Genomic DNA, 24457 nt, shown 5'->3' on the forward strand with positions numbered 1-24457 from the left:
TTCTCTTGAAAATCTTAAGGAAACAGCACCTTTCTGTGAATCCTCTGCTGAAACCAAGTGCCTGGTGTCCGGCCTCCCTTCTCTGAACCATCTCAGCCCTATAGTCCACGCCACCCAGTATGACCCTGGATTATATGCTGTCATGTGTAGTTTGCTACTTCCCTGAGGTTTGCTAGCTATGGTTCTTAAAAGGTCAAGGCTCAGGCTTTATCTTTTTACCACCGAATGCATGAAGATGGCTTATAAGGGGACTTGATCAGAGTGTATGGATTGAGCTACTTTACACGCTGTGGTGAATGACCATCGCCATATGGGATAGGAGTCACATGGGTTCGTGGAGTCAACATCTCTCTAGTTCAAACGTCTTGTTATCAGATGAGAAACCTGGGTCCCAAGAATAAGTGGCCCAAGGTCTTTTAAGGAATGAGAGAGCCGGAACTAGGGCCTATTTGCTCTGATTTTTAGACTGGTGCTCATTCCCTCACACTCAGAAACCTGGCCTATCTCCTAAAATAGACCCTAGTTTGAGACTCCAGTTGCCTAAGAGTGGGTAAAAGAAGGTGTTTTTTTCTTTTTTTTAATGTTTTATCTGTTTTTGAGACAGAGAGAGACAGAGCATGAGCAGGGGAGGGGTAGAGAGAGAGGGAGACACAGAATCTGAAACAGGACCAGGCTCTGAGCTGTCAGCACAGAGCCTGACGCGGGGTTCAAACTCACGGACCGCGAGATCATGACCTGAGCTGAAGTCGGACGCTCAACCGACTGAGCCACCCAGGCGCCGCAAAAGAAGGTGTTTTGAAATAGACACTCTCACACTCTGTTGGTTGGGACTATAATTGCCACAACCTTTTTGGTAGTATCTAATCAAACTTACAAATAAACAAACCCTTTAACTCAGGAAATCCCTTTCTAGATATTTGCCCTAAAACAGACTCAGATGTGTGGGAAATGCCATTTATGCAAGATTAGTAATTACTTCAGGATTGTAGTAGCAAAATCTGGAAAGAACCTAAAAGAACATAAATAGGGAGATAGCACAATAAATCCTTGTCACCCATGCAAGGTGTGCAATTGTAAAAGGAATGTGGGAGATTTTACATGCTGATATGAAGTCAGGTCCAGGCAAAATATGGAATGGTGTTTGTATAGGATGGCCTCATTTGTATAAGATATAGGCATGTCTGCATAAATATGTTGTGGAAACAGAATATTTTTCTGGAAGGATACATAACAAATTGATAACAAGGAGATGAACTGACAAGGCAATCAATCTCCTGTTTCTAACAAGGAGAACTAGGGAAGGAGGCTTATCTTTTACACATTTGATTTTTTTTCAACTTTTCTACTGCCTTTTTTAAATTAATATAATCAGTTAAAATTCACATTTTTAAATTCATATAATTTAAATGCTAAATATTGCAAAAAAATTTTGTCAGCCCCTCCTTTTTTTTTTTTTTTTTGGCAAATGACCTGGGTGAAGAAATCTGCTGTCTCCCACGGAAGTAAATCTGTCAGTGACCATTTCCCTGAGGAAGCTCACCGATTTTGACTGTCACCTGCATGTTCGTTCTTGCTGGCGACTATTGGCAAATGGGGAAATGACTCCACCAACTAGGTGCCCTTGAGAGGCCAGACCTCAGTAGGAGATCAAGAAAACAAGCTTCTACCTGTAATCTCCTGCCTGTTTCCTCCAAGACTGGGCCCCAGGCTTGGGCAAGGGTGATTCACCCACTTCTGTAGGAGGAAAGAGGACGTCGTATGGCAGCTACCAGCCCTGACCTAAGGAATCAGAATCTTTGGGGTAGGGTTCTGGCAGCTACATTTTTTTATCCCCTCCCTCACACACCCAGGTAGCTCTGTGCCCACATGGCTTTGCTAACTGCTCTCCTCTCCGTGATTGAACCCCCTGAAACTTGGCTTTACTAGTAGAAGGACAGTTTCCTAATGGGGTTTTTGTTCTGATGACCCACGAAGTATCACCTGTGAACTTGTGGTAGGCATGACACGGATGCCCACCAAAACGCCCGTGTTCTAGTTCCTGGGATCTGTGCATGTGTTATCTTCCCTGGCAGAAGGAGTTTTGCAGGTAAGTGCTCACCCTGGATATCCAGGCGGGCCTAATCTAATCATGGGAGCCCTTAAAAGAGAACTTTCAGAGGGAGAGGTGACTGCAGAAGAATGGCCAAAGGGATACAATGTGACTTTGAAGGTGGATGAGGGGGCCATGGCCAAAGAACGTGAGCAGCCTCTAGGAGATGAAAAAGACCAAGAAACTGATTCTCCCCGAGAAGTTCTGGAAAGGAACACAGCCCAGCCGACACCTTAATTTTAGCCAGTGAGACCTGAGTAGGACTTCTAACCTCCAGAACTGCAAGGTAATGCATTTGTGTGGTTTTAAGCCACACAAATTATTTGTAATAATTTGTTACAGCAGCTATAGGAAAGCTAAGTATTCTGGGAAAAAAATATTTAATGTGAATCTAGTCAAGTATCTGTATATCATCAGAAGTGCAGAAAATACAGGGGCTTAAGGAACAACTTAAATGACACCAGGAGGAAACACTAGACAAACTAGGAATGTAGCAGTTTCTGGGGGTGCCTGGGTGGTTCAGTTGGTTAAGCATCCGACTTCAGCCCAGGTCATGATCTCACAGTTCATGAGTTCGAGCCCTGCATCGGGATCTGTGCTGACAGCTCAGAGCCTGGAGCTTGCTTCGGATTCTGTCTGTCTCTCTCTCTCTCTGTCTCTCTCTGCCCCTCCCCTGCTCATGCGCTGTCTCTCTCTCTTAAAAAATAAACATTAAAAAAAAATTTTAAGCTGTAGAGTCTGAGACTAACTGCAAGAGGTTGGCCTCAGATCCAAACTGAATTGTAGAACAGCTATTTGGTATCCAGAAAGTAGAATTGGTTGGTGTGGAGGGGAAAAAAACACACACATTTACTGTCAGAAGTATTATGAGTAAAAACAGATCGTAAAATACTCTGTGATTGATCTTGCAAACACTTACCAGTCTCAAAAGAGAACCAACAGAAGTTCGCCCTCATGTGCAAAGGATCCAAATATACATCTACTTTACGGCCACAGGGTGATTTTGAATCAACCAGTTCACTGTCATAATTTGGTCAGAAGGGATTGGATTTGGTGCAAGTCCCAAGTGTAATATATACTATATTGCTGACTTCATGATAATATTGGAAACCTAAGAGCAAGCTAGGGCTGACTTGAAAACTGCAGTGACTCACATGAACGTGCAAGGTAGATTAATAAATCCAACAAAGATCCAAGGACCTACTCAACCAGCGCTATTTGAAAACTAATCTGGGCAGGAACCATCCAGCACATTCCACAAGTGACTGAAAACAAACCGCTGTTATTTATTACCCACCCCTAGGACCAAACAAAGAGCCCTGCATTTGGTTGGTTTATCTGGATTTTGGAGAACACATATTCCACATCTGGAAATATTGCTAGTTTCAGAAGACTTCCCTAGAGAAGGCCACGTTTGAGCCGGGAGCTGATCAAAAGTAGGCCACGTCTCAATTATATAAAAGGATAACTCTCTCAGTGCTTTTAAGCCCTGTGATCCCTGCTCAGATATAATTTTAGAAGTATCTGCTATTGTACATGCAGACTGAAGCCTACGGCAAAAACCTGTGTGTGTCTCCCAGGGACAAGCATTGAATTTTGGACCAGAAAATTCCACATGCCACTACCCAGTACTCAGCATTTGGGAGACAATTACTAGCTTGCTCTTGGGCATTTGAGACTGCGTGTATGACTGAAAGACGTGAAATAACCACGATCCCTGAGATACCCATAATGCCTTGGGTGACATCAGAGAAGCACTCTAATAAGGAAGGCAGGGTCCAGAGGAGTTCCAGAAGAAAATGGAAACAGTTCCTACAGGAGTATGCTACCAGGGGAACTGAGGAGGCACCTGCCTCTACACCTAGGGAAGTAGCTGCTTTTCTCCAACGACTGACTGGGATCACCTCAGAAATTGCTGAAACCTACCACATGAACAGCACTCAACTGACCAACCAAGCCACTTAGTTCATGGGGCAGTTCCAAGGCGAATGGAGAGTATCCTGTTTGCAAGGCTGCAAGTTTAAGACCAGCGGATGGAAAGACTCTGAAGAAAGGAAGAATAAATAAGCTCAATTGGCTGAACTGTATGCCCTTTTCATAGTGGTGATAGCAGAATTGAACAATGATAAAGGTCCCTGTGTTTGAGTTTTCACCAACTCATGGGCAGGAGCCAATGGCCTGGCCACGTGGTCAGGTAAATGAGCAGCAGAAAACTGGCCTGTTCAAGGGTGCCTATATAGTGTGCAGCCCTATGGAAATCACTCTGGGAATCTAAGAAGTGTATTAAAGTGAGACATGTTGATGCCCATCAGAAGAACTCTTTTCCAGGTTCAGAAGGTGATTGGAACCACCAAGGGGCCTTTCTGGTGTTCCCCCGGGAAGCTACTGCCTGAGTCCATGAAATGAGAGGGCAGGGCAGGGCTGCAGCAACGTGGAGATGAGCTGAGGCTAAACTCATTCCTCGTGCACCCTCTCGAGTCCCAAAATGCCAAGAACTGCTCTTTCTGCCAACAAGAGAGGCTGCAAGTGGTAATGGGGAAAATTCCCCGGGGGAAAAGTCTCACCCACAGGTGGTGAGTGGATGCATCGGAAAAAGGCTGGTGGCCCCAGGAGGCTATACGTGGGCCCTGAGCGGAATACTCTTACTCCAGACTGGGCCGTGTGTGCCCAAGTGTGTGCAAATGCTGACACCACTATTAAAGGATTGGAACAGAATATACTGGATCAATTGAGGTGGCTGAGTTACATGTCTTCAGACCGAAGGATGCACTTTACAGCCCATAGTGTCCAACAGCGGGCAAGACGTATCACATCAAATGGGCATATGAGCTGCACATCGTTTCTCCGAGGAGAGGTTTAATAGCGAATTCAAATGGACAGTTGAACGTTTGCTGTCTAAATGGGGAGTGGAGAGGGGCGCCTGGCCGGTTCAGTTGGTAGAGCACGCGACTCTCAGGATGGTGAATTCAAGCCCCACATTGGGTGTGAAGATGCCTTAAAAAGAAAATCTTAAAGAATCTTGTTAATAAAATGGGGAGGGGAGAGATAAATGTGTGAGTGGCCGGCTTACACAACCTCATGACCGTGTGTTCACACTCAACACGAGTGGGGCTAAGGGTCCCCACTGATGGATCCCTCTAATTTTCTGGGATATCTGGGAACAGGGGTGAGGGGGAATGCTGGCCCAGTCGCACAGTTCTCTCCTACGACTTTCTTTTTTCCTACATGATGCAGTGCTTCCAGAGCCAGGGGTCCCACGGCAGTTACTGGAAGCAGAGATGATTCCTCAGTAGGAAACCATAACAACCCTTTTCAACCTTTATGTCAGAACTCCTCAAGGCCCGATGGGTAGATTGTGTCTGCACCCTGTCTGGGAAAGTTGGAATTGACAGTAAATGCTATTGTGCTGCCTGTGGTTGAGATGGCCCACTAGTTCTGTCCATGTGTCACCCTACCCTACATGAACGGGAGTGGACTGAAGGGTAGGCAGTTGCTAGGCTAGTATTACTGCCAGATATCTTGACCAATGTCCCTTCCAAAGGTGAAAAAGTTTGTGTAAACAAAAAACAAACAAAAAAAAACAACAACAAGGTTGCCTGGGTGGCTTAGTTGGTTAAGCATTCAACTTTTAATCTAGGCTCAGGCCATGATATCATGGTTGTGGGAGCCCCATGTCGGGCTCTGCACTGACAACATGGAGTCTGCTTGGGATTCTCTCTCTCCCTCCCTTTCTGCCCCTCCCCCCGCCAAATAAATAAATAAACTTAAAAAAATGGAGAGAAGGAGAAATAATAGCTGAGAGTAAAGAAATGGTAAGTGAGCTATGCAACAAGTGAAATCCAATATTATATTAATACCTCTAAAGAGACTCAGAGCAAAGGAATAGTATTATCTCTTAGCACAGTTATACTGGACACCCAGAAGTGTGAAGCTAGTGTTTGCCAAGACCACTCCTGCTTCTGGCATCTGACAAGGTCAAATGGCAGTCTGCAAATCTGAGTGAGATCACCCTGGAAGACATTCTGGCCATATGATGTGATATGATAATGAACTGGACCATCCCTTAATGACTAAATGTGTTACGGAACCAGGCTGGAACGCTGGCGGAAAAACCAAGCGGCACTCAGACATCTTGGTGGATTGGAGATTTATTTTACACCGACAAACTCAGAGGAGGCTGTTTTTCCAAAGGTCTGAGCCTGGAATGCAAGCGAGGAGGGTAATTTATAGCCGACAGCCTCCATATCTGTGGGGGTTTTTGCGTGCACGGCAAACAAAGAAACTGGAAGAGGGATCTCGAAGCTAGAGACCAGAGTTTGTTTTAGTCCAATCAGCTATCTTTGGTGCCCTTTATCCACTTCTCCAACAAAAGGAGCTCTGGTAACACAACTGTATCTTTGGGCTTCTATTTTTCAGATTTTTCATGGTACCAAGTTGTACCATGACCCTACTGCCATATGGCGTAATACTGATGTTGTCGGTAAGGCTACTACTTCATGTAGTCTTGTGATAACACTGATACTGGTTATCAAATGTATTGGGGGATTGAGTCAAAAGCTCTTCAGGACAGAACACCTACAGAAATTGACTGGCCTGCGGAGGAACTGGATCTAGCTAACCATCAGCTGATTTCTATGCTAAGTAGTTCTGCCCAAGCTCCTGAGAAGCATACAAGGCTTAAAAGGCATAAAAGGGGAAAGAGCAATGCAATTAGCAATGAAATCTTAAAATAACAAAACGGCAGCCCCATGTGCCACAGTGTGCTATGCAGAAATACATATCACCCTTGTTTTTGTGCGTGGAAAACTTTTAAGCAGAGTGGAGAAAATGCATGTAATTGTCAAGAATATGAAAGTGTATGTAATGGCTTTATGAGACAAATTAGTTATTTCTTTAAACCTATCTCTAGCTTACATTGGCTTCTCCAAATCTGTTAGGTGTATTCATGTTGGTACTATTGCTGTATCTGTTTTTAAAATACTAAATCAGATGTGAATGCTCTGACAGGTATGATCATTTTGCTGTGAGGGATCTGTCTCCAAAGACTAGGGGGTAAGCTGGTGAAATAATAATAATAAAAATAAATTTGGTCATCGTCCCCAGTTCCTGGCACAGAGCTCCTAAAACCTTTGGAATTCCCTGAGTGACAGGGATGATTGGGGCAACTTTTGTTATTCATAAGAAGCCCTTGTGAACCTTACCTGAGTTTACGCTAATGAGGTAACTCTTGATAGCCTCAGGGTAAGGGCTAGCTGTCGGAGGAAACAGCCCCAGGATTTGAGGGTTACAACCTTCAGCCCAATGCCCCAAACTCTAGGGAGGGGAGAGAAGCTGGAGGCGGAGTTCAATCACTAATGGCCAAAGATCTAATCAATCACGCCTACATAATGAAACCTACGTAAAACGCTTTAAACAATGGGCTCAGAGAGCTTACACATTGGCAGTCACGTGTGCCGGCAGGGTGATGCAGTCCAACTCCACGGAACAGAAGCTCCTGTGCTCAGGTGCCTTTGGCCTTGGCCTTATATGCTGCTTCATGTGGCTGTTCATTTTCATCCCTTACAACACAATGTGATAGTAAGCAGAGCATTTCCCTGAGTTCGGTGAATCATAGAAGCAAATTATGGAACCAGGGGGAGGGAGAGGGGTAGGCACCCTTGACTTTGTAGCCAAACTTTGACCAAAGTGTAGGAAGCTTGGGGACCTGATACTCGCTACTGGCGTCTGAAGTGAGGGTAGGCAGTCTTGTGGGAACACGTCCTGGTGAGTCTGAGATGGACTCCTGGCAGTTAGTGTCAGAACTGAAAGAGGGGACCTAGACCGGCCGACTCCATTTTGTTTTCTGTCCTCCATCTTGAGTGACTAAGTCCCCGACATGGCCCCCTTTCCGGGGAAACCGCAGAAAGAAATTCCCTTTCGAACTTCCCGTTCAAACCACGCCCGGCAACCTGCGCAACGGGACTCTGACCCTTCCCCAGCCAATCGGCTAAGGCCACGACCATTACCCCACCAACTGCCCCTAGATCCCTATAAAACCTTTGTGCTTTTGAAACCCGCTCTCTCTCCAGCATCTCACTGCTGCGTCTGTGCAAGTAGGAGATTGAGCTCGAGCTAGGTCAAATAAAGGCTCTTTGCTTTTGCATCGGACTCGGCTCCCTGGTGGTCTTTAGGGATCACGAATTCTGGGCATAACAGAACCAAACTGAATTGTCTGACACCCCATTGGGGTTGCAGAACTGGCTGGTTAGACAGAAAAATCATTAGATGTAGAGGGGCGCCTGGGTGGCTCAGTCGGCTGAGCGTCTGACTTCAGCTCAGGTCATGATCTCACACTCCAAGGGTTTGAGCCCCGTGTCAGGCTCTGTGCTGACAGCTTGGAGACTGGAGGCCACTTCAGATTCTATGTCTCCCCCTCTCTCTGCCCCTCCCCCTCCCCTGCTCATGCTCGCGCTCTCTCTCTGTCTCAAAAATAAAAACATTAAATTTTTTTCTTAAATCATTAGACGTAGAGGGGCGCCTGGGTGGCGCAGTCGGTTAAGCGTCCGACCTCAGCCAGGTCACGATCTCGCGGTCAGTGAGTTCCAGCCCCGCGTCAAGCTCTGGGCTGATGGCTCAGAGCCTGGAGCCTGTTTCCGATTCTGTGTCTCCCTCTCTCTCTGCCCCTCCCCCGTTCATGCTCTGTCTCTCTCTGTCCCAAAAATAAATAAACATTGAAAAAAAAATTAAAAAAAAAAAAAATCATTAGACATAGAGAGTGCCCAGCCACCAGACCTGGAGGCTATGATCAGAAATTTGAATTCCCTTTTAAGTACTCTTATATTGTATTTTTTTGGAATACCAACTCCATAGCCAGCTTCTTACATTTATGAATTCCCTTCAATGTTCGCAATGATCCTTTGAGATCAGTATTATTATGCACATTTTATAATTAAGTTAAAAGTTAGGCTCGGAAAGCAGAGGTAACTTACACATGGTCGCACATATGGGGATGCAAGAAACACAATTTGAATTCAGGACCGTCTGACAATGTCTGTCTGGCAAAGGCAGGAGCAGACTGAAGCAGAGCCCTCCCCCCACCCCCTCCCCGCTGCACATGAACTGTTTGAGTGGTTTGAGTGTATGGAATGAGAGACAACTGCTCCGATATGGCCGGAAAGCCCACGAGAAGTAAAAGCAATTATTTCATGATACTACCCCAGGCAGTGTTGTAAGAGGCCAGACAAAAAGGAGATAATGTTATTAAAATAGTGTGCCTGATTAAATAGTTGTATTTTTCATTCCTTTTAGAGAATATTGCCCTGTGGCTCCATATCACACTGAATGGATGAATGGATGGATGGATGGATGGATGTCTCTGCTTTGGAAGAAGAGCTAATTAGAAGGTATTTCTGATTAACTTCATACACAAGAAGAACAAATTTCCAGTTATGAAATAAATAAGCCATGGGGATGTAACGTATGGCAGGGTGATTAGCATTGATAGTATTATACTGCATATTTAAAAATTGCTAAGAGAATAGATCGTAAAAGTTCTCCTTAAAAAAAAAAAAACTTTGTAACTGTGCGGTGAAAGAAGTTAACTAGACTTATTGTGCTGATCATTTCACCATATATACAAATAGTGAATCATTGTGTTCTACCCTTGAAACTGATACAATGTTGTGTGTCATGTATACTTCAGTTGAAAAAGAGAATATATGATATATCAATATAAGAACATTCATGAATAGAATGCATCACATCAATGGATTCAAGAAGAAAAAATATGTTACTATTTCCATAAGTGCTGAATAACTTCTGACAAATTTCAACACTCATTCCTTTAAAAAAAAAATTTTTTTTTTCTTAGCCTTGACTCTCAAAGTTGACTTCCTAGGGACACAGTAGGGCTAAATACGAAGTTGTTTTTTGTTTTTTTTTTTTCAGGAAAGTCTTCTCTATATTGGAAAAGTTCTCCTTTACTTATCTAGAACCAGATCTGGCTGCCAAGGATCACAGAATCACACCACAGGCCAGAGGGAAGACCCCTGGATATGACGTAAGTGATGTGCCTCTGCAGGAAAAGGAAATTCAAGAAGAATAGGGCAAAGGGGTCAGAAGGAAGTGTCCCGGCTATGCCCACTCAAGATAAAAGCCCCTAAATGTAGAAGGGAGTGAAGGACGATAGAAATATCTACATGAGGTTGGAGTCAATATAAGGGAGGAACTTCATTCTTGCTCTCCTCTTATCACTAAGGTAAATGGCAAGACCCTGAGAGAATGCCTTCATTTAGCATGGCACCCACATTAAGGTGGCCGTGGCTGAGGGATTTTGAAAGGGCAGTGAAAGACCCCCAGAGCGCTGTGCTCCCCATCCTGAGAAGGGAGGCCTCAAACATGCAGCAAAAGAGGCCTGGGAGGCTGACAAAGGCCAAGAGCAGGAACAGTGCCAAGACTAAAGAACCATCGGTCAGGAGACCCACACACCAGAAAAGACCAGAACCCAGTGGCCCCACCCCTGCCCCATATATTCCCTCCTGCCACCAGAGCCTTTTTGAGAATAAGGTGGTGGAGGAGAAATCCCTTGAGAGAGGGAAAAATAACGCTGATGAGCAGTTCTACCTTTGAACTTAATACTGACCCCAAAGACATTGAGTTACTCCCAGAGAGAATAATTAAAATCCAAAAAAAAGGGAAGGAATTTTGAATCACCCAACCCCCTCTTCCACCATCATTAGCAGGAATGAGGATTTCAAAGCACAGAACCAGTGATCCACAGAAAATGTGTGTTTTGTAGATCTGAATTGTAATGCGCTCAGTTCTGCTTGTGGGCTCTGAGAGCTTGCCTTACTCAAAGTCTGAGGACCTCTGACATATCACTCAGTCTTTCCGGGAATACTCACTTTACCGGGATGCCAGACATCATACTCCTGGTTTGCCTCACCTTACGGGTCATCACTTCTCAGTTGTCTTTGGCAGTTTCGTGTCTTCCCAACCTCTATATGTTGGAGTGCCCCAAGGATGGGTTCTCGGAACCATGCTTTTGTCATTTACATTTCTGCCTCCCAAAGTGTCCCAAGACCAATCTGTCCTCTGGGTTCAGACCCTTTTGTCCAAGTGCTTGACACACTGCGTGGACGTCCAGCAGGCATTTCAAAGGAAGCATGTCCAGAACTCTGACTCCCAGCCTGCTCCTTCCCCAGGTGCCCCCACCTCCATAAATGGCACAATTATCCCTGCATCCAGGCTGTAAACCTAGTACCCATCCTTGACTCCCTCGTTTCCTTTATGCCTTACGTCTGGTCCACGAGCAAGTCCTGCTGATCTATCATCACACCCCCCTCATCTCACCTTGTCTCCTAATCCGTCTTCCTGCTTTCGTTCCCCTATAGTGAATTCTCCACCTAGCATGGTTTAAAACATAAGACAGACCTGTCACTTCCCTGCCCAAACCCTCCAAAGTCTTCCTGTCACATATGGAATAAAGTCTGACCGCTTGTAAATCTCTGTATAATCCGACCCTTGCTTCTCTCTCTGGTCTCACTTCTAATCTGCAGCATCGCCAACTCATTTCTCTGCTTTGCTTACCCTTTCCAATCACACTGGCCTGCTCCCAGTTTCATACACCCCAAACTTATTCCTGACTTGAGGTCTTTCCCCCTTGCCTTTTCCTCTGCCCAGAAGGCCTGCCCTAGGCATTCACATGGCTGATTTAAATCCCTTCTTCCTAGAGACAGTCTTGGTCTGTCTCTCTAAAATAGCCCCCCTCCATCAATTTCTATGGTACTACTCCCCACAAGTAGAGGGGGTTGGGTTGAGAATATGGCTGATATAGAAGACAGCAGAGTTGGGAAATGGAGAGGAACACAGTAGTGGTATATCTTTCAATAATCATATACGCATAACAGATGATGTAACAGTGAGAGTCCCTGGTTCTAGGCATGTCTACACTTGGATTCTTTGCAGGATCATGAGCCAACAGAATCTCTTTGTCTGAAATTCCTGTTTGTGTTGTGTTTTCTGCCACTTGTAACCAAAAATCTTGATCCTAAGAACCAAACCCATGAACACCCACATGCTGTCTACCTTGACATGGCATTAGTATTCTACTGTCTTTATCAACATGACTTTACTCTGCAAGGCAAACCTATTTTTTCTACTGCCCCTTAAAAAATCTCTTAGTAAAATCAACATTGTACAGCCACACAAGTTTTTTTGTGAATGCAAAAACTAAGTTGTGCTGTCCCCAATGTTTATAGCAGCACTATCAACAATAGCCAAAGTATGGAAAGAGCCCAAATGTCCATCAATAGATGAATGGATAAAGAAGATGTGGTATATATATACGATGGAGTGTTGCTTGGCAATCAAAAAGAATGAAATCTTGCTATTTGCAACTACGTGGATGGCACTGGAAGTTATTATGCTAAGTGACATTAGTCAGTCAGAGAAAGACAAAAGTCATATGACTTCACTCATATGAGGACTTTAAGAGACAAAACAGATGAACATAAGGGAAGGGAAATAAAAATAATATAAAAACAAGGAGGGAAACAAAACAGAAGAGACTCATAAATATGGAGAACAAACTGAGGGTTACTGGAGGGGCTGTGGGAGGGGAGAAGGGCTAAATGGGTGAGGGGCATTAATGAATTCACTCCTGAAATCATTGTTGCACTATATGCTAACTAACTTGGATGTAAACTAAAAAAATAAAATAAAATTTTTAAAAAGGAGAAAAAAAAGAAGGTGCCATTTGCAACTATGTGGATGGAACTAGAGGGTGTTAATGCTAAGTGAAGTTAGTCAGAGAAAGACAAATATCATATGACTTCACCCATATAAGGACTTTAAGATACAAAACAGATGATCATAAGGGAAGGGAAACAAAAATAATATAAAAACAGGGAGGGGGACAAAACATAAGAGACTCTTAAATAAGGAGAACAGTTACTGGAAGGGTTGTGGGAGGGGGGATGGGCTGAGTGGGTAAGGGGCACTAAGGAATCTACTCCGGAAATCATTGTTGCACTATATGCTAACTAATTTGGATTTAAATTTAAAAATAAATTAAATTAAAAATTAAAAACAAAAAACAAATAAGTCGTGCTGCAAAGTTGTTAAATGGCAAAAACAAATTGCACCATTACTATCTTTGACAACATGACTTTATTATTCCGGGAAACTCTTGCCCAGGAAGATAAAAAGTTGCAAATGACTTTATTGTTCCTGTTAGGAACTTTCTGAAATCAAACAGATGTAAGTGAACATCAGACTGCTCAACATTTCAATAGAGAATATCAAATGACTGTTTATACCTTAAGATGCTTCTAAACCTTCCCCCTGGTAGTCCCTGCCTCATTGTGTCCACGGATCCTAATCAAGCCCCTGCATTGAAAGACCTGTCTTAAACCAACCCCTCACACCTCAAAATATCCAAATATCCTGATTTTGCCCCCCACCCAATTCTGATATTGTTATACTGTCAAGGTGGCAATAAACTCATATTGGCTGATGATTGTTCCAGCAATATTTTCATAAAGAAGCATTGAAGAATAAATACAAGTAACTGATCCTAGACCTGAGCTCTGTGAGTATTAATTTGGGGTGTGTGTGTGTGTGTGTGCATAGGCGTGCACGGGCGCTGTTAGGGACTTTCTGAAGGATGACATCCAAGAGGAATCTTTCTTTGGCCACAGGGATTTCACATCCATTTTACCTGCTTCTCCTGACCTGTGAACCCTATGGATCTCTTGGGCCGTGACTAAAGTTTGAAAACACTTTTGTCTTCTTTTTCTTCTATAACAGGTTCTGTAATTGCAAAGGCCACATGGGATCATGGACAGACTCGGAACCATGGCTGAGACCTGGCCCTGCCACGTTTAAGGGATGTCAGTTAACTTTCGAGCCTCATTTAAAATGCAGGTAACACTATGTATTAGTCAAAGTTCTCCAGAGAGAACCAAAATCAATAGGGTGTGTGCGTGTGGGTGTGTGTATGTGGGTGTGTATATGAAGACAGAAAGAGGAAGAAAGACACGGAGACAGAGTGAGCAAAATTTATTTTAAGAAATTGACTCACATGATTGTGGAGGCTTGGCAGGTCCAGAATCTTCAGGGTAGACCAGCAGGCTGGAGACCCAGGGAGAAGTAGCAGTTTGAGTCCAAAGACAGTCTGCTGACAGAATTCCCTCTTATATGAGGGAGGTCAGTTTTTTTTCTTTCAAGGCCTTCAACCAATTGGATGAGGCCCACTCACATTATGGAGGATAGTCTGTTTTACTCAAAGTCTACTGATTTAAATGTTAGTCATATCTTTAAAAACTACAATAATGTTTGACCAACTATCTAGGTACAGTGGCCTAGCCACGTTGACACATAAATTTAGCCATTATGCCATCCCAGAGTCTCTGTTCTTTACAACAATAATAACAAAAAATCCAACTCAATCTAATGCCATTTCTCCAAACCCCAAATATTACCATTTTCTACTTTTCTAAAGTTATCAATCATCAATTACTATTTTTCTTTGAATTGACTGAATTTTAAATTTAAATTTATTCTAGAAGAAAGATCTATTGCACTACATTGAAATAAAAGCTAGGGGCACCTGGGTGGCTCAGTCAGTTAAGTCTCCAACTCTTGATTTCAGCTCAGGTCATGATCTTGCAGTTAATGAGTTCAAGCCCTGCATCGGGTTCTGCACTAACAACACAGATCCTGCTTGGTAATCTCTGTCTCTCTTCTCTCTCTGCCTCTTTCACTCTCAAAATAAATAAATAAACTTAAAAATAAAAGAAATAAAAGCTAGTATAATTTTATATATACAGAAGTAATTATAAAAATGAATACAATTTGAAGAAATTTAAGGTACTAAAGTCTAGCTAGAAATCACTATCTCGGGGTGCCTGGGTGACTTGGTCAGTTGTGTGTCCAACTCTTGATTTTGGGCTCAGGTCGTGAGCTCACGGTTCACAGGTTCAAGCCCCACATCAGACTCCACACTGATAGTGTGGAGCCTGCTTGTGACTCTCTCTCCTCTCTCTCTGCCCCTTCTGCACTCACACTCTCCCTCTCTTTCTCTCTCTCAAAATAAATAAATAAATATTTTTAAAAAAAGGAAAAGAAACCACCATCTCATCGAGGTTCTGGCCTGAGTACTACTTAGTTTTTGTTAAGAGGAAAAAGAAAAGAAAGGGAAAAAAACAACAACAAAAAGATAGGCATAGAACAAATGCAAAAATAAAGGAGACATAATAGCAAACTGAAATCATTCTCGTTGGCGTATCCAGAAGGATTAAGAAAAAAATTGGTTAAGAATAGTTTTTTCGGCCCACAAGATTTGATATTACATCATTTCTAGGAATGATGTAAAATCGTTCCATGTACAACAAAAAGCGTCTCTTATGGATATGTAACTTACTCCTTGGGAAACATAGACTTCTAAGGGAGAAGGAATCAGTGCTCAAACCTAAGACACAGTGAGAGACAGAAGTGCATGTTTGAGGGGGGCCAAAGTGTGTCACGCGCTGTTAAGGTAAGCTTTTTTCTCTAGTTTCCCTAAAAACCTCTCAGTCAAATCGACGTTGGAAGCTAATGCAATTCATTCGCTATAGATGTAAGAAAGTGCTGAGCTGCGCTTCAAAAGTGGCTGCACAGCAAAAACAAAATCCACAGAGACGGCGGATGTGTGGGTGATAAATGCCATCTCATTCAAAGGATTATTGGGCATCTATGAGACCCAGGCGCTGCGCCAAGCCTTGGGAAGGTAGAGGCAAAGAACATGGTCCCTACCTCTGTGGAGCTCGTGCTTGTGGGAGGGGTGTGGCGTACTGGGTGGTCCCCCAAAGAACACAAGCACTTTCCAAGGGTGATACATAGAATTCCCCATTCTGCTACTCCTCCCCCCCCCCCCCCCTTGGAACATACTAGTTTCCTTCTCCCTTGGGTCAATAGTATGTTTCCAGTTCCACTAGTACATTAAAAATTTATAATTTTAAATGTACTGGTATAGAAATCATGTATTTACTTTGTTAAATAAGAGATTGAGAGACGACATGGTATAATGACACAGACTAGAATTCCTAAATTTTAAGTTGGCCATCCAGTACCTGGGTAACCTTCCTCTGCTTCAAATTTTCTCAGGACAAAGGCTTAATACTATGTCTGTCTTACGGACAAAAGATTTGTTATTGAACTTTACTTTTATGTAAAAGTATATAAAAAGTATATGCCCCTGCCCTCCCTGTACTCACATAACTGTGGCTATGGGATTACTCTCTGGCCAATGGAATGTAAACAGAAATCTGGTTTTATTTATTTATTTTGTTAAATGTTTTATTTATTTTTAAGACAGAGAGAGACAGAGCATGAGTGGGGATGGGGCAGAGAGAGAGGGAGACACAGAATCTGAAGCGGGCTCCAGGCTCTGAGCTGTCAGCACAGAGCCTGACACGAGGCCCGAACCCACGAGTTGTGAGATCGTGACCTGAGCCGAAGTCGGACGCTCAACCGACTGAGCCACCCAGGCACCCGTAGAAATCTGGTTTTAAAAAAAGGTATTCTCCTCCCCTTTTTTGGTCCCTTCCTCCATCCTGCTGCTCGGAGCATCCTGCAACACTCGCTGGCATCTTGGAGCTTGGGGATGAAGGCCACATCCTAGACATGCACGGTGAGGAACTGGTTGTTTGTCTTGTTTTGCTTTGCTTTGGTTTTGGCGTTTTGGGGTGGTTTTTTTTTCTTCTCTTTTATTAAGTTTTTAATTTTAATCCCAGTATAGTCAACCTACAGTGTTGCATTTGTTTCCGGTGTACAATAGAGTGATTTAACAATTCTATACTCAGAATTAGTGCTCATCACAAGTACGCTCCTTACTCCCCACCACCTTTTCCCCCCATCCCCCAGCCCCCTCACTTCTGATAGCCATCAATTTATTGTCTATAGCTAAGAATATGTTTCTTGGTTTGTCTCTCTCTCTCTCTCTTTTTTCCTCTTTGTTCATTTGTTTTCTTTCTTAAATCTCATCTATGAGTGAAATCATATGGTATTTTCCTTTCTCTGACACGTATTTCACTTCGTAATATACTCCTAACTCCACCCGTGTTGCTGCAGGTGGCAAGATTTCACTCTTTTTATGGCTGAATAATATTCCATTGTGTATATACACCACCTCTCCTTTATCTATTCATCTGCCAGTGGACATTTGGGCTGCTTCCATAATTTGGCTACTGCGAATAATGCTGCAATAAACATGGGGTGCGTGTATCCCTTTGAATTAGTGTTTTTGTGTTTTGGGGGTAAATACCCAGTAGTCCAATTACTCGATCGTATGGTAGATCTATTTCTGCTTTTGGAGGAACATCCACTCCACTCCTCAACAAACGTTTGCCTCTTATACACCACTGTCTTCCATAGTGCCTGCACCAGTTTGCAGTCCCACAAACGGTGCACGAGGGATCCTTTTTCTCCACATCCTCACCAACATTTGTTGTTTCTTGTGGTTTTGACTTTAGCCATTCTGACGGGTGTGAGGTGATATCTCATTGTAGTTTTGATCCCATTCTGTTACTTTTTACAGAAAGAAAACAATTTTAAAATAACATTGTATCCTTAAAGCAACTCTAATGAATGACCTTCACTAGCAGGTAATTTTCTTTCAACAAATCCTGATTATTTGAATTTGAAAAAATAAAGCTGGCAGTTCCATCTGGGTTATGGATTTAATGTTTTCTTCTATTTTATTTTTTAAAGATTTTTAAGTAAGCGACATGCAGAAGAATGAACCTGGACCACTGTCTTACACCATACACAAAAATAAACTCAAAATGGATGAAAGACCTCAATGGAAGACAGGAAGCCATCAAAATCCTTGAGGAGAAAGCAGGCAAAAACCTCTTTGATCTTGGCTGCAGCAACTTCTTACTCAACACATCTCCAGAGGCAGGGGAAACAAAAGCAAAAATGAGCTACTGGGACCTCATCAAAATAAAAAGCTTCTGCACAGCGAAGGAAACAATCAGCAAAACTAAAAGGCAACTGACAGAATGGGAGAAGATATTTGCAACATATATTTGCACATATATGTTGCAACGACATATCAGATAAAGGGTTAGTATCCAAAATCTATAAAGAACTCAACACCCAAAAAACAAATAATCCAGTGAAGAAATGGAAAAAAGACATGAATAGACACTTCTCCAAAGGAGACATCCAGATGGGCAACCGACACATGAAAAAATGCTCAACATCGCTCATCATCAGGCAAATACAAATCAAAATCACAATGAGATACCACCTTACACCTGTCAGAATGGCTGACATTAACAACTCTGGCAAAAAGAGATGTTGGCAAGGATGCGGAGAAAGAGGATCTCTTTTGCATTGTTGGTGGGAATGCAAGCTGGTACAGCCACTCTGGAAAACAGTATGGAGGTTCCTCAAAAAACTAAAAATAGAACTACCCTGCGACCCAGCAATTGCACTACTAGGCATTTATCCAAGGGATACAGGTGTGTGTTTTGAAGGGACACATACACTCCAATGTTTATAGCAGTGCTATCGACAATAGCGAAAGTATGGAAAGTGCCCAAATATCCACTGATGGATGAATGGATAAAGAAGATGTGGTATATATATACAATGGAGTATTACTCGGTAATCAAAAAGAATGAAATCTTGCCATTTGCAACTACGTGGATGGAACTGGAGGGTATTATGCTAAGCAAAATTAGTCAGTCAGAGAAAGACAAATATCAGATGACTTCACTCATATGAGGACTTTAAGAGACAAAACAGATGAACATAAGGGAAGGGAAACAAAAATAATATAAAAACAAGGAGGGGGACAAAACAGGAGAGACTCATAAATATGGAGAACAAACAGAGGGTTACTGGAGGGGGTGTGGGAGGGGGGATGGGCTCAGTGGGTAAGGGGCACTAAGGGATATAATCCTGAAATCATTGTTGCACTATATGCTAAGTAATTTGGATGTAAATTTTAAAAAATTAAAAATAAAATTAAGAAAGATTTTTAAGTAATCTCTACACCCAGTGTGGGTCTCAAACCTACAAACCTGAGATCAAGAGTCACACACTCTACTGACTCAGCCAGCTAGACACCCCTTTTATTTCTATTTTAGCCCAGTATCACTGGCATACATTGGTAACTGCTTTAGAGCAGTGTTTCTTAAGCTAGACTGCTAGATTTATCCATCATTACTTTTAAGTCTGGAACCAATCAATATGTTATTGTTCATTAAGAATCATAGCACTTTGATATTTAAAGCTAAATCCAGTGACCCACTGGTGGCCCATTGTTCCATACATAATTCTTGGATTATAAGAGCTTCCCTATTTCAGAAATCTGGAAAGAAATATTAAGTGATCAAACCTGTGTTGACTATGTTGGAGTCTGAAGACAGCCGAAAGGACATCAAGCTTCCCTACCTGCCAGGTACTCGGGGGAGGGTTGAAACTACTTCCACTGAACTCAGCAGTGAATCATCTATTTCAATCACATTTCCTATGGCCTATTGACTAACTGCTATTAAAGGAATTCATTTTCGCATGAACTTGGAGTGTCTCTCAATGTCCTTTCAACACTGGAATTGAACTGAATGAAGAATGTGTTGTTGTGCTTTCCAGAACCAACCCTCTGCTGAAGCCAGTTGAGCAAAAGGAAGCACAGGGTATTATTATTATTATTACAAACATTATTGTTAATCCTCTTAGATAAATAACACAGTCAAATCTCTGCTCCCATTTCCAAATCCCCCATATTAATGCATTCATTTGTTTGTTCATTCATTCACTCAGCAAACCTTTGCCGCTTATACACTGTGACAAGCATAAGTTGCCTTTGCCCTTGAAGAACTGATGGACGTGAACAAGCAAAGTGTGCATTTTGGCCCAGTATAAGCAGCTAAGTCATGGTGATCAGCACAGGCTTCCTGCAAGAAACAATGTTTTGGCTTGGTCATAAGGACTGAATATGTGCCAGTCAGGTACTGATGTCAGAGAATGGGTTCCAGGCAGAGAAAACTATACACATAGACGAAATCTGAGAAATAGCATGAAAGAGGAAAAACGGGGGGGGGGGGGGGGGGGGCGGGGGAAGCATGAAGAGCAAATGCTCCATGTGACTTGAGTGAAGGCACTTGGGGGAAATAGCGGGGGGACCGTTCTTAGAGTTTTAGCTCTCTCCCCAAAGCAGTGGAGGGCCATTTAAGGAATTTAAATTAAATTAGCTCCTCAAGCATTGTATAGGTTAAATAGTAGTGCTGCCATCAGGAAGAGCCATCTCACACAATTTAAACGAAAAGCAGATGAATAATTCTTTTTATGTGCTGTTGAATTCGATTTGCTAGTATCTTATTGAGAATTTTTGCATCTATATTCATCAGGGATATTGGCCTGTAGTTCTCTTTTTTTTGCTGGGTCTCTGTCTGGTTTAGGAATCCAAGTAATGCTGGCTTCATAGAATGAGTCTGGAAGTTTTCCTTCCCTTTCTAATTTTTGGAACAGCTTGAGAAGGATAGGTATTATCTCTGCTTTAAATGTCTGGTAGAACTCCCCTGGGAAGCCATCTGGTGCTGGACTCTTATTTGTTGGGAGGTTTTTGATAAAAGAATTATTCACCATGATCAAGTGGGCTTCATCCCTGGGCTGCAGGGCTGGTTCAACATTTGCAAATCAATCAATGTGATAAATCACATTAACAAAAGAAAAGAAAAGAACCATAGGATCCTGTCAATGGATGCAGAAAAAACATTTGACAAAATTCAGCATCCTTGCTTAATAAAAACCCTCAAGAAAGGCAGGGTAGAATGAACATACTTAAACATCATAAAAGCCATTTATGAAAAGCCCACAGCTAATATCATCCTCAATGTGGAAAAACTGAGAGCTTTCCCCCTGAGATCAGAAACATGACAGGGAGGTCCACTCTTACCGCTGTTGTTTAACATAGTTTTGGAAGTTCTAGCATCAGCAATCAGACAACAAAATGTAATCAAAGGCATCAAGATTGGCAAAGAAGAAGTCAAGCTTTCACTTTTTGCAGATGACACGATATTATACATGGAAAAACCGATAGACTCCACCAAAAGTCTACTACAACTGATACATGAATTCAGCAAAGTCGCAGGATACAAAATCAATGTACAGAAATCAGTTGCATTCTTATACACTAATAATGAAGCAACAGAAAGACAAAGAAACTGATCCCATTCACAATTGCACCAAGAATCATAATATACCTAGGAATAAACCTAACCAAAGATGTAAAAGATCTATATTCTGAAAACTACAGAAAGCTTATGAAGGAAATTGAAGAAGATACAAAGAAATGGGAAAACATTCCGTGCTCATGGATTGGAAGAATAAATATTGTTAAAATGTCAATACTACCCAAAGCTATCTACACATTCAATGCAATCCCAATCAAAATTGCACCAGCATTTTCTCAAAGCTAGAACAAGCAATCCTAAAATCTGTATGAAACCACAAAAGACCTCGAATAGCCAAAGTAATATTGAAGAAGAAGACCAAAGTGGGAGGCATCACAATCCCAGACGTTAGCCTCTACTACAAAGCTGTAATCATCAAGACAGCATGGTATTGGCACAAAAACAGACACATAGACCAATGGAATAGAATAGAGACTCCAGAATTGGACCCACAAAAGGATGGCCAACTAATCTTTGACAAATCAGGAAAGAATATCCAATGGAAAAAAAGACAGTCTCTTTAACAAATGGTGTTGGGAGAACTGGACAGCAACATGCAGAAGAATGAAACTAGACCACTTTCTTACACCATTCACAAAAATAAACTCAAAATGGATAAAGGACCTGAATGTGAGACAGGAAACCATCAAAACCCTAGAGGAGAAAGCAGGAAAAACCTCTCTGACCTCAGCCGCAGCAATTTCTTACTCGACACATCTCCAAAGGCAAGGGAATTAAAAGCAAAAATGAACTATTGGGACCTCATGAAGATAAAAAGCATCTGCACTGCAAAGGAAACAATCAACAAAACTAAAAGGCAACCAACGGAATGAAAAAAGATATTTTCAAATGACATATCAGACAAAGGGCTAGTATCCAAAATCTATAAAGAACTCACCAAAATCCGCACCCAAAAACCAAATAACCCAGTGAAGAAATGGGCAGAAAACATGAATAGACACTTCTCTAAAGAAGACGTCCAGATGGCCAACAGCCACATGAAAAGATGTTCATCACTCCTCATCAGGGAAATACAAATCAAAACCACACTGGGATACCACCTCATGCCAGTCAGAGTGGCTAAAATGAACAAGTCAGGAGACTATAGATGCCGGAGGGGATGTGGAGAAATGGGAACCCTCTTACACTGTTGGTAGCAATGCAAACTGGTGTGGCCACTCTAGAAAACAGTGTGAGAGTTCCTCAAAAAATTAAAAACAGATCTACCCTATGACCCAGCAATAGCACTGCTAGGAAGTTACCCAAGGGATACAGGAATGTGGATGCATAGGGGCACTTATACCCCCAATGTTTATAGCAGCACTTTCAACAATAGCCAAATTATGGAAAGAGCCTAAATGTCCATCAACTGATGAATGGATAAAGAAATTGTGGTTTGTATACACAATGGAATACTACTTGGCAATGAGAAAGAATGAAATATGGCTTTTTGTAGCAACATGGATGGAACTGGAGAGTGTTATGCTAAGTGAAATAAGTCATACAGAGAAAGACAGATACCATATGTTTTCACTCTTATGTGGATCCTGAGAAACTTAACAGAAGACTGTGGGGGAGGGGAAGGAAAAAAAAAGAGGGAGGGAGGCAAATCATAAGAGACTCTTAAAAACTGAGAATAAACTGAGGGTAGATGGGGAGTAGGAGGGAAGGGAAAGTGGGTGATGGGCATTGAGGTGGACACCTGGTGGGAGGAGCACTGGGTGTTGTATGGAAACCAACTGGACAATACATTTCATATTTTAAAAAAAGAGGAAAGAAAGAAAGAAAGAAAGAAAGAAAGAAAGAAAAAAGCAGATCGAAAACCACAATGCAGTCTCTCCTGACACCTACCACAATGTCTAAAATGGAAATGATAAACAATGCCAAGTGTTGGCAAGGATGTGAACCTTCATTCACTGGGATAGTGTATATTGTAACAATCGCTTTGGAAAACTTTGTTGGTAGCAACCACTGATGCATAACCTATGACTCAGCAATCCACTCCTCAAATATGTCCCCACTAGAAATGTGTACGTAGGTCTGCCAAGAGGCATGTATGAGATGGTTGCAGCGTTGTTTCTAATACCCCAAAACTGGAAATTCCCCAAATGCTCATCACGAGAGAATGGGTCAATGAATTATTATATATTCCCACAACAAAATACTGTATGGTGATAAGAATGAGAAAATTATAACAACATATGGCAGGAATGAATTTCACAAGCACAATGCTTAGCTGAAAACACCAAACACAGAAGAGTATATATTCTATGGTTCCATTTATATAAAGTTTAAAAGAGGCAAAAATACTCCCTGTTGTAGGATGGTAAGATGTGGTTATCCATGACAAGTAGTCATTGGAATGGGCATGAGAGAAGATTCTGGGGTGGCAAAAATGTGGTTTCTTGACCTGAGGGCTTGTTATATGGGTGTTCATCTTGTGAAAAACTCATGAGCTTTTTTACAATTTGTGTACCTTTATGTGTGTATGTTAAACACAGTAAAAGTAAAAAGGCTCTACCCTTCCCAAAACACACACACACACACACACACACACACACACACCCCAATAGGAAGACAAAAAGAATACTAAAGCTACTAACACACTGCAGTGGGACTTGAGTCTAGTGAGGGACCAGAACAGAATTTTCAGCAGGGAGCTGATCTTAGCACAAAAGGAAGAAAACGTGGCCTGCTGACATGTGGGTTTTGGTGTCCTAGACAGTATTTTTAACATTTGTAATTATAATTCACCCTTGAACAACAGGGGTTTGAACTGTGTGGATCCACTCACATGTAGATATCTTTTTTTATGTATAAATACAGCACAGCACTATAAATGTATGTTCTCTTTCTTATGATTTTTTAAATCATTTCCTTGTTTCTAGGTTACTTTATTGTAAAAGTAGAGCATATAATACATATTATATACAAAATATGTGTTAATCAACTGTTAATGTTATTGGTAAGTCTGGTCAATAGTAGGTCATTAGTAGCTGAGTGGGTTTTCTTGACATTTATTTATTTTTGAGAGAGAGAGAGAAAGAGAAAAAAAACTAGCAGGGAAGGGGCAGAGAGAGGAGGAGAGAGGATCTGAAGTGGGCTCTTCACTGACAGCAGCCAGCAAGCCAGATGAAGGGCTGAAACTCACAAACCATGAGAT

At 42.1% G+C, this 24457-nt stretch overlaps 1 long non-coding RNA gene across 2 annotated transcripts; it reads left to right on the plus strand.

The window, feature by feature from the left end:
* The first annotated feature begins 1655 nt into the window (after positions 1-1655).
* Positions 1656-17866, plus strand: LOC123596150. 2 transcript variants are annotated; one of them, XR_006711561.1, is made up of 3 exons: positions 1656-2375; positions 10016-10127; positions 17819-17866. It is a non-coding gene; the product is annotated as an uncharacterized LOC123596150 (long non-coding RNA). The 2 variants fall into 2 exon arrangements; XR_006711560.1 differs by lacking the exons at positions 1656-2375; positions 10016-10127 and adding exons at positions 16573-16739; positions 17646-17712 and having other exon boundaries at positions 17819-17854.
* Positions 17867-24457: the final 6591 nt, after the last annotated feature.

Source organism: Leopardus geoffroyi, chromosome B1, assembly GCF_018350155.1.
Source record: "Leopardus geoffroyi isolate Oge1 chromosome B1, O.geoffroyi_Oge1_pat1.0, whole genome shotgun sequence".
In the NCBI taxonomy this organism is placed as follows: domain Eukaryota; kingdom Metazoa; phylum Chordata; class Mammalia; order Carnivora; family Felidae; genus Leopardus; species Leopardus geoffroyi.